The sequence below is a fragment of the Diceros bicornis genome, chromosome 2, assembly GCF_020826845.1.
Source record: "Diceros bicornis minor isolate mBicDic1 chromosome 2, mDicBic1.mat.cur, whole genome shotgun sequence".
Classification (NCBI taxonomy): domain Eukaryota; kingdom Metazoa; phylum Chordata; class Mammalia; order Perissodactyla; family Rhinocerotidae; genus Diceros; species Diceros bicornis.
Genome location: NC_080741.1, coordinates 78,218,211 through 78,231,448, shown reverse-complemented (window position 1 = coordinate 78,231,448; position 13,238 = coordinate 78,218,211). Strand labels below are relative to the sequence as shown.

Genomic DNA, 13,238 nt, shown 5'->3' with positions numbered 1-13,238 from the left:
CTAATCTTCTGAGTATCAGGCCAATTTAACTTCATTTTCCCAAGTGGGCACTACCCATTGCATTTCTGATTACCTCCTTTATTTCCTCACATCCAGTAGAAATTATAAAAAAGGAAAAGAATAATTAATGTAGAAATACTATTGAGCCAATTTAAGATCAGCAAACTCTTGGTGAGCACGGCCTCCCAGTCTACTTAAAGGTAGAAATCTCTTTTTTATAAGGTGTCTTTGTAACATTACTCATATTTTAGAGGGAGAAGACAGGAAATCTCTTAGAGAAATGGTGGTGCCTAAACAGAGCCTCATGGATTTGTGGTCATCGCATTTCAGGGTCTGAGTCTCAGCTCTGTGGACTTAGAGATTGGGTTTTCTCAGCACAGAGTTGATCAAGTCTTTGTGGACAAATGCTTGGTAAGCAAATTTATAAGACATTTACATATAAATTATAAAAATAATATATTAGTTTATATTAATTAATATGTATTAGTACATTAATAATATATTATTACAATAAATTGCTTTTCTTTTCATTTATTAGAATACTTACATCAGTTATCCAGGATGTATGGATACAGTTATCCAGGATACTCAACCTTTATTTCGTTATCACCTACCTCCCTCTACAAAGGAGCCCTTTTAGTCTCCCACCCGTGAAATTTTAATGCCATATATATACTGTATATCTATTTATATAATATATGTATGTCTGTGCTTTATACATAAAAAGTAACATTTTTTTCTCCACCCTCTCCACTCCCTGGAAACAATTTTCATCTTCTTGGGGGTGATATTGATCCACTGAGAATGTATGCCCTGTTCCTTTGTTCTTGCTTCCTAGCAGTATGGATTATTATATTAATCATGCCGTCTTATTTTCTGTATTTCTGATGCTTTGACATCTGGGGCCTTGCTGATGCTGGAGAGACTGCTCCTCCCAGGCCTGGCCAATTTCTAGAGATAGTAAAGGACTCGCCTTTGACTAGTCTTTCATATATAAACTAACCAATCCAGAGCCCATACCCCTAACCACCTCCTTTATCAGGCTCTTGTACTCCAGGCCACTATTCCCCTGCTCTAATCACCCCAAGCCAGGTACCAGACAACTAGGGACAGCCCGTACATCCTGAAATTATTCAAAATAGTCATCCTGAACCTTCTTACCTTACCTTGCCTCTTCCTTCCCATGAAACCACAATAAAGGCTCTTGCTTACATTCTCCTCCACTCCCTCTGCCTCAGACTGATCCCAATGCTTCCCTATGTGGCTCTGCTTGATGTGGCATGTCCCCGTTTCTTAGGAACCATGAAGAACAAACTATCTTTTCAGTGGCACCCATCTCCTAAATCTGTTGTCCTCATTATACCTGAATAATAATAAAACCTATATTTTAAAAGAATTATATATCAGGAAGTTAGTTGGCCAGCATGGAATATGGATAGTCTTGAGACATATTTGTTAAAGTTATGGTGAACCTTGTAAATTCTCGCTGTCCCTTACAAATTATCATCCTTAGTGATCTCTACGCTGGTGAGAAAGACTGCGAAGTGATTAATGTATGGCCTTAGCAGTGAGACTATTGGGTTCAAACCTTGACTCTCCTACTTCTTGGCTATGTGATCTTGAACAAGTCACTTGTGCCTCATTTCCTCATCTGTAAAATGTGATAATAATTGTGCCAACTTCATGGGTTTGCTGTGAGTATTAAACAATAAGTGTAATGTACTCCAAAATTTGGGAGTCCCCAAGACCACCCTCACTTCTGATACTAACTGCAAGTTCAGAAGGTCCCCAAGATCACTCTCAGCCTTGGTAATTAGCTAGAAAGACTCACAGAACTCAGCAAAGACATTATATTCACTATTACAGTTTATTACAGTGAAAGGCTACAGGCTCAAATGAAGAGAAGGGGCGCGTAGGGCAGAGTCCGGGAGAGTCCCTTGAGCAGAGCTTCCAGTCATCCTCTCTTAGTGGAGTTGTGCAGACAGTGCTTACTTCTCTCAGGGAACATGCATGACAATATCCAGGCAAGCTCACTTGAGCATTGATGTCCAAAATTTTTATTGGTCCTCCATGCCGTACATTTGATTGACTGCCCATGTGGCTTACCTTAAGCTCAAGCCCCTCCAGAGATCAAGCTGATACCACAGGGCCAAGCCTCCCCGTATCCCCCACCTGCTGCACCATAAATCACATGGTTAGCAGACTACCTGGCATGGCTCAAGGCCCCAGGTAAACAGACGCTCATATCATACATGATATTCTGAGGGTTTAGAGATAAACTCTTAGGGCAAAGGGCCAAATATTTCTTTGGGCAAGTTTAATCCTTTACTGAATAAGCACTTAGACTAGTTGCCACTGTCATTAAATGCACAGTAAGCATTAGCAGTATTATTGTTTTAGTGGTCATGCTAGAATTTCTCTTGCCTGAAGAGTTCTGTAGAAATGCTGCCAAAATCTTATTCTCTTTACTTTTCTGGGTCTATGCAGACCCTCTATGTTAATGGTCTTTTTAATTATTCATGGTAACATGTGCTTGATTAAAACTCACAGGCTTTGGATAGACCCACCCTAGTTCTGCCTTCTTAGTTTACTCCTTGAATGACCCTGGGTGTTCCTAGACCTTTGCAGGCACGTGTTTGTAGACAACCCCTTGGGCTATTTCGACAGATGGTTGATCGCATTCATTATATATTGGATCTGACTATTCTCACCTTTAGTGTAATCTTATTTCCACATTGTTGCACACCACTGTAACATTCTGTATTCTGCACAACAACATTTACCTGTTATTTCAGCAAAGATTTTTTTCATGAGGCAGTATCAAAGACTTGCACAAAACTCAGCAGCAAGTAATTCCTTTTTCCCAGCCTGAAAAGGTGCTCTCTTTGGTCATAAAGCAAAAAGACACAATGAAAGGTTAGGTTTTTATTGCTTTATCTCATTATTGTTGATGCAAAACTCCAAATTAATTTGCTTGTGGTTATGGAAATATTTCCTTTAACCTTGGCGACTCAATCAGAAAGAATTTGTTTTAGAGAGGGGCGTTGCTTAACAGCGTTTGGCATTTGCTCAGGCTGAACAATCATCCAGAGAACATGTATCTTCTTTCTTCGTTTGGTAGTGATTGCTGCAGAATTATTACATGGAATATGGTGCAGAAACCCTTCAGCATGGTGGCTGGTGTAGAAGGAATGTGCTTTGATTGGCAAGAGGGGCTCTATAGTTAGGTACCTGGGTTTACCCTGGAACCAGGCTACTTATGACCTTGGACAAATAGCTTAACTGCTCTGCTCAAAAGGGGATGGTAGTAATATCACTTTCTTCTTTTCAGATCCAGGAGAAGGAAGGGTTTTTTTGCTGATTTGTTTTGTTTTCTGCTGTATGCTCTGCACTAAAAGTGACTGGCACAGAGGTAGCACTCAATGTTGAGTGACCAAAGGGTTGTGATGAGGATAAACTGACATCACACATGCAAAGCCCTTAGTCTAGGATCTGGCAGATAGTAAGCTCTCAGTAAACATTCCTTTAAAAAAACATACAGTTAAAACAAAAACAGATTAAACCCTTTATACTCAATAAAGAGTTTGGTGATGGGTTTATAGGATATTCATTAATTGTAATATTAGACTCTTATTTGTGTTGCCCATTTATTTATTTATTCACCAAATATGTATTAAGCAAATATCATGTGCATTATTACAGGTCCTGGGGATTCAGAGGTTAACAAAAATAGCCAAAAATAAAGGACACTCATGAAATTTTCTGCCCAGCCCAGGGCAGTTCCCATATGTCTATCAATGACCAATAGCTGAGGGAGAAGAAACCTGTAGGACAATGATGAAAACAGGGGATTCAGATCATTAACTTCGTTATTAATCTTTTGCCATTTTTATATCTGTCAGATTCTCTAAAACTCTTGAGATACAAAAGCATTTTCTCTGAGACAAGAGATTATTCAGAGACTCCCCTCTTCATTGCTCATGTCTGCCTTGGAGAATTTCTCAACCAGTTGTTTCAGGTTATAGACATAATTGGCTGTTAGTCACTTTGGTGCCATTGTTCGTTGACATACATCTCAGTATCATCTCTCAGCCATCTGAAAGGCAAGGTCCTGGTTTCTGATTAATCTTTGGCTGGTCATTGAGGATATTGAAGCAGCTCCTGTTAATTAGACCATTTTATCTCTAACCTCATCCGTTTTCTGCATATAATCGTGATAGATGTGACAGCAGTTCCAAGCACAATCCTTGCTCATCAGCTTCTGTGATTAGCTAGGGTACCACTGTTTGAATTGTCAAAGCCAAATTGTGAGAGGTTATACATAAGTGAATGTTTTCATCTCCAAGTCCATTACACACGTTTAATGAAACCTAACGAGCTCATAAAGTTAAAAAAAAAATAAACAAAAAGTAGTATCTACAACACTTAGTGATGTGAGTCAAACACATAACACACACACATATACACACACAGGCAACATGATAAAACAGAGAAATGTATACTTGCATGAAGTGGAAGACCACATAGTGACAAAGAGCGTGGGCTCCTCATTTTACCAGCTGTGTGAACGTGGGCAAGTCATAGCCCTCTGAATGTCAGCATTCTTACTTGTCAAATGGAAACAATATTAATACCTACAGGGTTGTTGTAAGGATTAAAATGCGTTAAATAATATTTTATAAGCTATCCCATACATTGTCTGCTCTATAATGTGTGCGATTATATGGTAGTTATTATTATTCTAGGAAACTACCTCATTTTCCCAACTCATTCGAAGAAACAATTAGCATTTTCTAATAACTCATATTGAAAAGCAACTACTTCACTTGTATAAAAATTGCAGATAATCAGAGTAAAAGACAAAGACAGACAAGTTTTGCTGTTTTCACTGTGTTTCTTGAGATGTGGAGTCTAGTTGTACTAGAATTCAGGTCGGAATTCCAAGAGGCACTGGAAGGCAGAAAAAGAAATGAACTTCCTTCTATTAAGTACTTGAGGGTTGTCTTCTCTAGCATTTTCAAAGAACTGTCCGTTAAGCAAAAAAAAAAACTCAAAAAACAAAAAAATGTATTCCAAGAGGTGCTATCAAAAAAACAAAATCTGCCTTCAAATAAGTTTGGAAAACATTGAATATTAGATTGCCCTTTGAGGAACTGTAATTCTTATTTTAGTGTTAAAGGGTCTGAGAAATTTGGAACAGCTCTAATGAAAGCAGTAAAGGAATAGCTTTAAATTCTTTTATTTGTTTTTTCCCAAATACCCCACATAACATGTGCTAGCACCCACCGCACATTTCAAAAAAAATGTTACATGTTGTGGGTTGAATCGTGTCTTCCACAAAATTCATGTACATCCAGAAACAAAGAAAGGGATCTTATTTGGAAATGAGGTCTTTGTAAATGTGATTAGTTAAGGATATTGAGATAAAATCACACTGAATTTTGTTTGGGCCCTAAATCCAACAACTGGAGTCCTTATAAGAAGAGAGGAGACAACAGAGAAGCTGATGATGTGAAGATGGAGGCAGAGATTGGAGTGATGCCTCTGTGAGCCAAGGAACACCAACTATGGCCAACGACCACCAAAAGCTGGGATAGAGGCATGGGATGGTTTCTCCCTCAGAGCCCCCAGTGCAAATCAACCCTGATGACACCTTCATTTTAGACTTTAAGCCTTCTGAACTATGAGAGAAGAAAATTGTTGGTTTGAGCCTCTCAGTTCATGTTAATTTGTTATGGCAGCCTCCGGAAACTAATATATACAGTATTCCAAAATGGCAACTTGAATTGTGAAAAATGCCGTTAAATATATCTCAATAAGAGGTTTTTCTCTCTTCTACCCATTTGTTTTAGTTCCCTTTTTTGATGTTTTGAGGTGGGGGTGAGGAATTATACACGGTGAGGGGCGGGGAGAGAAGGACTGCTAAGCAGTCTAATTAAGAGCTGACTCATGAGGGCAGGCCCCATGGTGTAGTAGTTAAGTTTGGTGCCCTCTGCTTCTGCTGCCCCGGTTTGCTGGTTCAGATCCCAGGCATGGACATACACTACTCATTAGTCATGCTGTAGTGGCGACCCACATATAAAGTGGAGAAAGATTGGCATAGATGTTAGCTCGGGGCTAATCTTCCTAAGCAAAAAAAACAAAAAACAAAAAAGGTAGCTCATGGGTCAAAAGTGAATTCTCCATTATTCTTATTTTCTATTTTTTCTATTATCATTTATTAAGTAGAAGTAGGCTTAGGATCAGGGTAATGAGGAATGAGAAGAAGTATAGCTTGATTAGCCCTTTTTGGTTTGAGATTAATGTTGAGGTTTTGTGCTTTTGTCAGCAAAAGTACTTGGCACTTGTGAATTATTGGTGTTTGTGAGAAGTTTATAAAACAGTCAGCTTCTCCCATGCTACCACCGAAAGAAAAACATAAAAAAAATAATAAAATAGGTAACAGCCAACATACAATAGAAATATTTGCTAACTTTAACCTGATGTCTGCTTAGCTTTGGAATCAGCATGGAAAGTTAAGATGAATGTCTACATTTTTATAGATGAAGAGTTAAATAGAATTTTGTTTTCATTTCTTTGTCTAGAAAATAAGAAACCTAGCATATATTTTAAATTCAGCCCCTTGTGAAGCTGCATCCAGTCAGCACTATGTGAACTGAGTCTCACAGTATATGTGACACTTGGTGATGGAACACTCGAGATACCTCCAAAGGCGCAGAAGAAACAACCAAGGTCAGGGCATCAGAAGAAGCCAGAGGCACTTGGACCCTTTGGGGTCTGATAAGCAAATAAAGAAAAAAGTAGTATTGTCCTAAGTCTAGTGCCTTCTTGTCTGGAGAGTGCTTCATATCTTGACTCCCTGTTAAGCTCCTTAAATGCAAGACTGGCCGCTATTGCTTGCTAGGCACAGTTGCATGCAGAATTTGGACACGTTTTTCAAATTGAAAATGTGATTCCCAAAGCCCTCAAGATTAGTTCTTCATTCTTTAATATGGCTAAAGGAACTTCTTGATTCTATCTTTCTAGCCCCATTTCTCTTGTCAACTCTTTCCTTAGGAAGGATTACTACAGTTCTCTAAATGCTCCCTGATCTTTCCCAAATCAGGGCACTTGCATTTACTTACTCTATCCTCTTTCTGCAAAATTTCTTCATCTCTAATTCCTATATTCTTGGGTTGTTAAGATCATGGCTTCCAATGCTAGACTGAGTAGTTTCAAATTCTACCCTGTGTAAAATGGAGTAGAATTAGCATTTTCATCATAGAGTTGTGTTAAGACAAATAAGATAATGAAGTTAGTACATGTAACAGTTGGTAAATTGTCAAAAATATCATCACCATCATCTTTCAAATTCCAGCTGGAATAAAATTTGTACTGAAAAGCATTTCTGGACTTCACAAGATCCAATTAGATGAAAATTAACGATAATCATCAGAACACCCCCAAAATTAATTCTCTTAGATCCATTAATTCTAATTCCAGAAAATTATGCTAAGTGTGGGGGATCAGAATCAGCCACCTCAAAATATATCTCTTTACTTTGATTATTTCCCAGAACAAAAGACCCTGAAAGAAACTTTGACCTCCTCCCCAACCAACTGCCTAAAAGAATTTAAGATAGAAGGCCTGTCCTCAGGACAGGCCATCACCATTGATAACTCTGGGTATGGAGATACTGGGAGGGTCTTTGCTAAGCCCACTCCTATCAAAGCTCTGAAAACCAAGTAAAAGTAGAAGTTACCCTTTGTAAGAGACATTTACATTTATAAGGAAAATCTCCATTTGTAAATGTATCTCCCTCTCTGTACCAGGAAGAAGGGAGAACGACCTTATCTCTAGAAACTCTCATCAGTGCAGAGGGCAAGGACTTAAATCTGCGTAATAACCTTACTCTTCTTTACTGTGCTTTTCTGGTAATCTCCCACAGCTGACTCCCCCCACCCCCAACATCCTCCTTTGTCTTTAGCTGAAGATAGCATTTGTTGAGTTGCTCAGTTTTTCCCGAGTTTCTCCCATGTATACATATTATTAAACTTTGTTTTATTTTCTCCTGCTAACTTGCCTTTTTAATTATTTGACAAGCCATAAGCACCTTAAGGGAAAGGGTGGGAGGGGTGGGGAAAGAGGGAGGATTCTCCTTCTTCCCCAACATAAGGAAATAATCTTAAATATAGGAAAGGCATTTATTATTGCATTATTTATATTAGAGAACCAAAATATGGAACAATATAAACATTTATATTTCATTTAGATGTACCAGTCACATGATGAATTATTATAAAATTTTCAAAATTTATAGTTAGATATAAAATTAAAAATAAAATTTCACAAGTGCCAATTAATAGCAAGGAGAATGCTTATATTTTTAAGTGAATAACAGTAGAGAATAAAACTTGACCACATAGTTTAGAAAAAAATCCTGGAATTATAGGTACCAATATTTTAATAGCAGTTATTTTGTGGTAGCAAAATTGGTTATATTTTTATCTTTATATTTCTGAGCCTTGCAAATATTCCATAATGAGCATCTATTATTTATATAATGGCATAAAATAATAACCTTAAAATTAAAAAAATACTGATTGAGTGAATGAAATTTTCACATGCCCATACCAGTCCAGGCCAATGAGATGTGTCACATATTTCTCTTGTCTAACTCTTCCCCTCTGGGGAAGAACACGGAAGCAGGTTGATAAAGAATGTGAAGAAAGAGTAGGAAGGAGGAGGAAGGAAAGCCTGAGGCATACTCATCTTTGTAAAATGTTTACAAGGTTAATGTAGCATCACAGGAGAAATTGTTTATGTTCAAACACTGAAGTGAGAAAAAACAGGAACCCAAATTCAGAACTGGCCGAACCTTGAAAGAATAAACAGAAAATGTCAAGGGCTTCTCTCACACAGGGGATCTACCAGTTTCCCCACTCATAATAGAAAAAAAAAATCTTTTGTTGATTATGAGTCTGAAAAAAATTGAACTCATGTTTGTCATCTCTGTAAACTATCCTTGTCATTTAATCTTTATATTGGGAGGAAGACAATATAGCATAATGAATCAGGGGATGCTGTTTCATTTTCTTATTTCATATTCGAGTTTCGTCTAGTGTAATTATGGTGTTTATGAAGTTTAAACTGATGTAGCAAGAGAGAAATAAGAGAGAATAAGTGCTCATCCACTCTAATATGGTGAGAAGTATTTCTTGATAAGAAAGATCACACTGGCAAGTACAGCAGATGCATGAGAGGTTTTCATTGATCAATTATTTTAATTTATAAGAAACTTTCATTGTAATAAATTGGAAAAAATATAAATCTATTTCTAAATAAATGTTTTAAACCAAAATGAGGAAACTTTAGCAAAATTGTTTCACAGTTACGGGGAGATAGAGACAAAACAAAAACAAAAGTACCTCACCACAATCTGTGAGAAAAAAACAAGAAATTATAAATGAGCAGATCTGCCCTTGGCTGTAGGCAAGATCTCTGAGACAGTAATAAGGAATGAGGTTACCAAACATCCAGAGAGATATGAGCTGATAAAACTTAATCAGGCTAGTTTCACAAAGGGCAAATCTTTTCTGATAAATTTGGTGGCATTTTTGCATGGCAGAGAGGGCAGGAGAAGTACGTGACTGGAATGAGAGAGAGAATTCAACTTGAGAAAGCAGAAAGGCATAGACGACATATGTGGAAATAAGGTACGGTCTTAGCCTTCCAAAGGAGGCCACTTGGGTGACATTTAACCCCAAACCTATTGATTTCATTAAGATATTCTTATTGGCAATAAGCATGAAGCCTGATTGATGGATCAGCATGCTTAGTTGTGACACTGTGTTACCACAGTATGTCTGTTATTATCAAATAATGTACATTTGGGGTCCATATACGTGTTTGCTATTCATAGATTTTTAGAGTGCTTTTCTCAGTTATTTATTTTCTTTTTCCAAATGTTTTTTCTCCTTTTGGTTTGTTATTGGTATATACATGGAATCAATGCCATTTCAGGCAGATACAGTCTCATCTCAGAGAGCAACCAATGGAGCCACACTCACACCTCAATGATAATAACAGGTTTTGTGACGTTTTCTAACATCTTCACTCGGGAACATTTTAGGAAAGTGCTTTTAGGTGCTTTGTGTGCTTGACAACATGCTGTTCTTTTCAAAGGTTAATGCTGAAATGCTCTAAATTGGGGAAGTAATAAGGTCAAAGACCCAGAAATTCAAAAGAGAGAATCTGAGTTTGCTTTTCAGTTGGCCCCTGAGCACCAGCCTACAAATAGGCTTGTCCCTTTGGTTCTAAAAATATAAATAATCAAAAGTGAAATGCACACATACCAACAACTTCTCTAGGCCCTGCTGTTATTTCTGCTTACCACTCTCTTTCTCTTTGCCATCTGACTTCTTTGGAGTGTACTCTATATACCACGTCATAGTTTTCCTTCAGTCTTCAATTTACCTTCAACTTGTCCTATGTGTCTCAATCCATCTTGACTTTGATAATGAAATTTTTTCTAAAGAAGAAACAAAGACTCCCTGATGACCAACACTAGTGCTTTGTTGTTCTTCTTTTTCATTATTACTCTCTAACATGTGACAATCTGAACTATGTCCTCTATTAAAAACTCTCCTTTCTTGGCATCCCATATGACAGGTGTGATTGGCAGAATAATAGCCCCAAAGATGTCCATGTCCTAATCCCTGGAACATGTGAATATGTTAGATTACATGGTAGAAGAGAATTAAATTTGCAGATGGAGTTAAGGTTGCTAATCAGCTGATCCTAATGGGGAGATTACCCTGGATTATGTGGATGAAACTGATGTAATTACAAGGGTCCTTAAAAGTAGAAGAAAGAGAGACAAGAAGAGAAGCAGAGGGAAATGTGACTATGGAAAAATAGTCAGAGTAATTTGATGTGAGAAGGACTCAATGTACTATTGCTGGCTTTGAAGACAGAGAAAGGGGTCCATGAGCCAAGGAATGCAGGCAGCCTCTAGAAGCTGGAAAAGGATTCTACTCTAAAGCCTCAAGAAGGGGATACAGCTCTACCAATAGCTTGATTTTAGCTCAGTGAGATCCATTTTGCAATTCTAACCCACAGAACTATAAGATAATAAATTTGTGTAGTTTTATGCCACTAAATTGGAGGTAATTTGTTATGGTAGTAATAGAAAACTAATACAATGATCCTGGTAAAATAGTCTCAGCTTTTCATATAGATTTTCCTTAAAATATTTTGGCTATTTTCTCTCTTTTGTCCATTCCAATAGATGTTGAAGATCCTCGGTCTTCCATCTTCAGTTTTCTTTTCATTCAATTCCATGCTGCTACTACCTTTTACAAAGCAATGCCATCCAATTCTGCCTCTCTCGCCAGCCAACTCCTGCTTATAACTAGCTACGGGTTCTACATCTATGCGTCCTTCTGGCAATTCAAATTTAACATGTTTTAATAGTATTTTTTAAATAGCAAAATCGCGAATCTCAAACAAATATAAATGAACCCACCTGAAAGATTTTGTTTAACAAATTAATTAATACGGTGGGAACCCCTAAAATGTTGCAACTTGTTCAAAGGTGGAATTCAAAGGACTGCACATGCATAGGCAATAGGGAATGGTAAATGAATTCATAAATAGATGCAAAATGTGTTTATCGTGGGTAAATTGCATGGTATGTGAATTATATCTCAAGAAAGCTGTTACAAAACCAAACCAAACCAAACCCTGGTTCATCCACAAGGGAAACACCAATTGCAATTCACTGGACACAATTCTTCTGCATTTCAATGATTAAGAATCACTTGCATTCTTAACAGTTTTCTCTTCCTTACATTGAGGTAAAATAGATAAAAGACATGGAAAGGCAAAATTAACCCAAAAAAATATGCACTGGACAGGATGCCGGTAATCTTTTTATGTCCATTTTGAAATCTTTCAAAAATTTTCCTCATATGTCCTGTCACATATCTCTTGAATATTCACTTTTTCATTCTCCTGATGATCATTTTACACATTGTCATCTCTTCTCAAGCTTCCCATCCTTCTTCTCCCATTCTCTGTCTCAGCCTATGATATTCCTTCCTTTTCCCTAAGAAAGTAAAAAAAAATAAATAAAGATAATTTTAATATGCTTTCAATCCCACATGTATCGGTATATTTTCTACCTGTCTCTATTTACTCTGCCTTCCGTCTTGTTACTGTGGAAGAAACCTTTCCTTCTAAGGCCAGTTACTACCCAGTGAACTAGATCCCTCCTGTGTCCCCTCCTCAGGGTCATTCCTCGTAGTATTATCTTCTCTCTGTCCTGCATCATTATGTTCTCACTCTACTGAGTCATGTCCAGAAGCACGCACATATGCTGTCCTAGCTCATCTCAACAAAATACTCTCTTGACGCTGCGTGTTTCTCTAATACCACCCAAATTCTCTGGATCCCTTTATGAAAAAACTCCCTACAATTTTTTTCATATTTACCATCTCCAACTCCTCTCTTCACATTGCTCCTTGACCACACTCCATTCAGGAGCCATATTCCGCTCAAGCACTCTTGCTAAGTCCTCAGTGATCTCTACGTTGCTAAATCCACTGGTGTATTTTTCCTTCATCTCTTTGGCCTACCATCCCTATTTGGCAAAGCTGACGATTCCCTCTTGTTTGAAATACTTCTCTAATTTTAAATTATAGGTCATCACTCTCTTAGGATACCTCCTACAACATTGGCCATTCTTCCTCAGTCTCTTTACTTGTTCCTCCTCACCATTCTGATCTTTAAACATTGACATGACTTAAGGCTTAGCTTTTGGACCTCTTCTTTGCTATATGTACATTCATTCTAATGACTCTCAAATACATGCACTCTCCAGAACTCCAGACTCATAGACTCATGTATTGAATGGCACCTTTGATATTTTTAGTAGGATGTCTAATAGAAGCCCTCAGGGGCTTTGTACTTGCTGTTCCTAACTCTAGAATTTCTTCTTGATGTATGTCTTATTATTCACTTTCTTTAGATCCCGTTCAGACGTTACCAGACCAGTAATCTTCCTTCATCACCTTTTATAATATATAACCACTCACCTCAACCCAGAATTTCTAGCTCTCTTACCCTTTATTTTTCTCCATAACACTTAAAACCATCTCATGCACCAAGTGTTTATTTGTTGATTTATGTTATGCCTCCTCCAGTTAGAATTACAAGCTCCGTCAGAGCAGCAATGTTAGCAGTTTTTTTCACTGCTA

The 13,238-nt window shown here is 37.6% G+C and overlaps 1 protein-coding gene and 1 long non-coding RNA gene across 3 annotated transcripts in view; one reads left to right on the top strand and one right to left on the bottom strand.

Moving 5' to 3' along the window:
• Nucleotides 1-13,238, top strand: part of CNTN6 (contactin 6) — a 293,984-nt gene that overhangs the window by 100,690 nt on the left and 180,056 nt on the right. The window lies entirely within an intron of this gene.
• LOC131418988 (uncharacterized) overlaps nucleotides 9,467-13,238 on the bottom strand; it is a 36,860-nt gene continuing 33,088 nt past the window's right edge. For both annotated transcript variants that reach the window (XR_009223122.1, XR_009223123.1), the window contains exon 3: nucleotides 9,467-12,088. This is a non-coding gene — a long non-coding RNA (uncharacterized LOC131418988). The remainder of the gene's footprint in view (nucleotides 12,089-13,238) is intronic.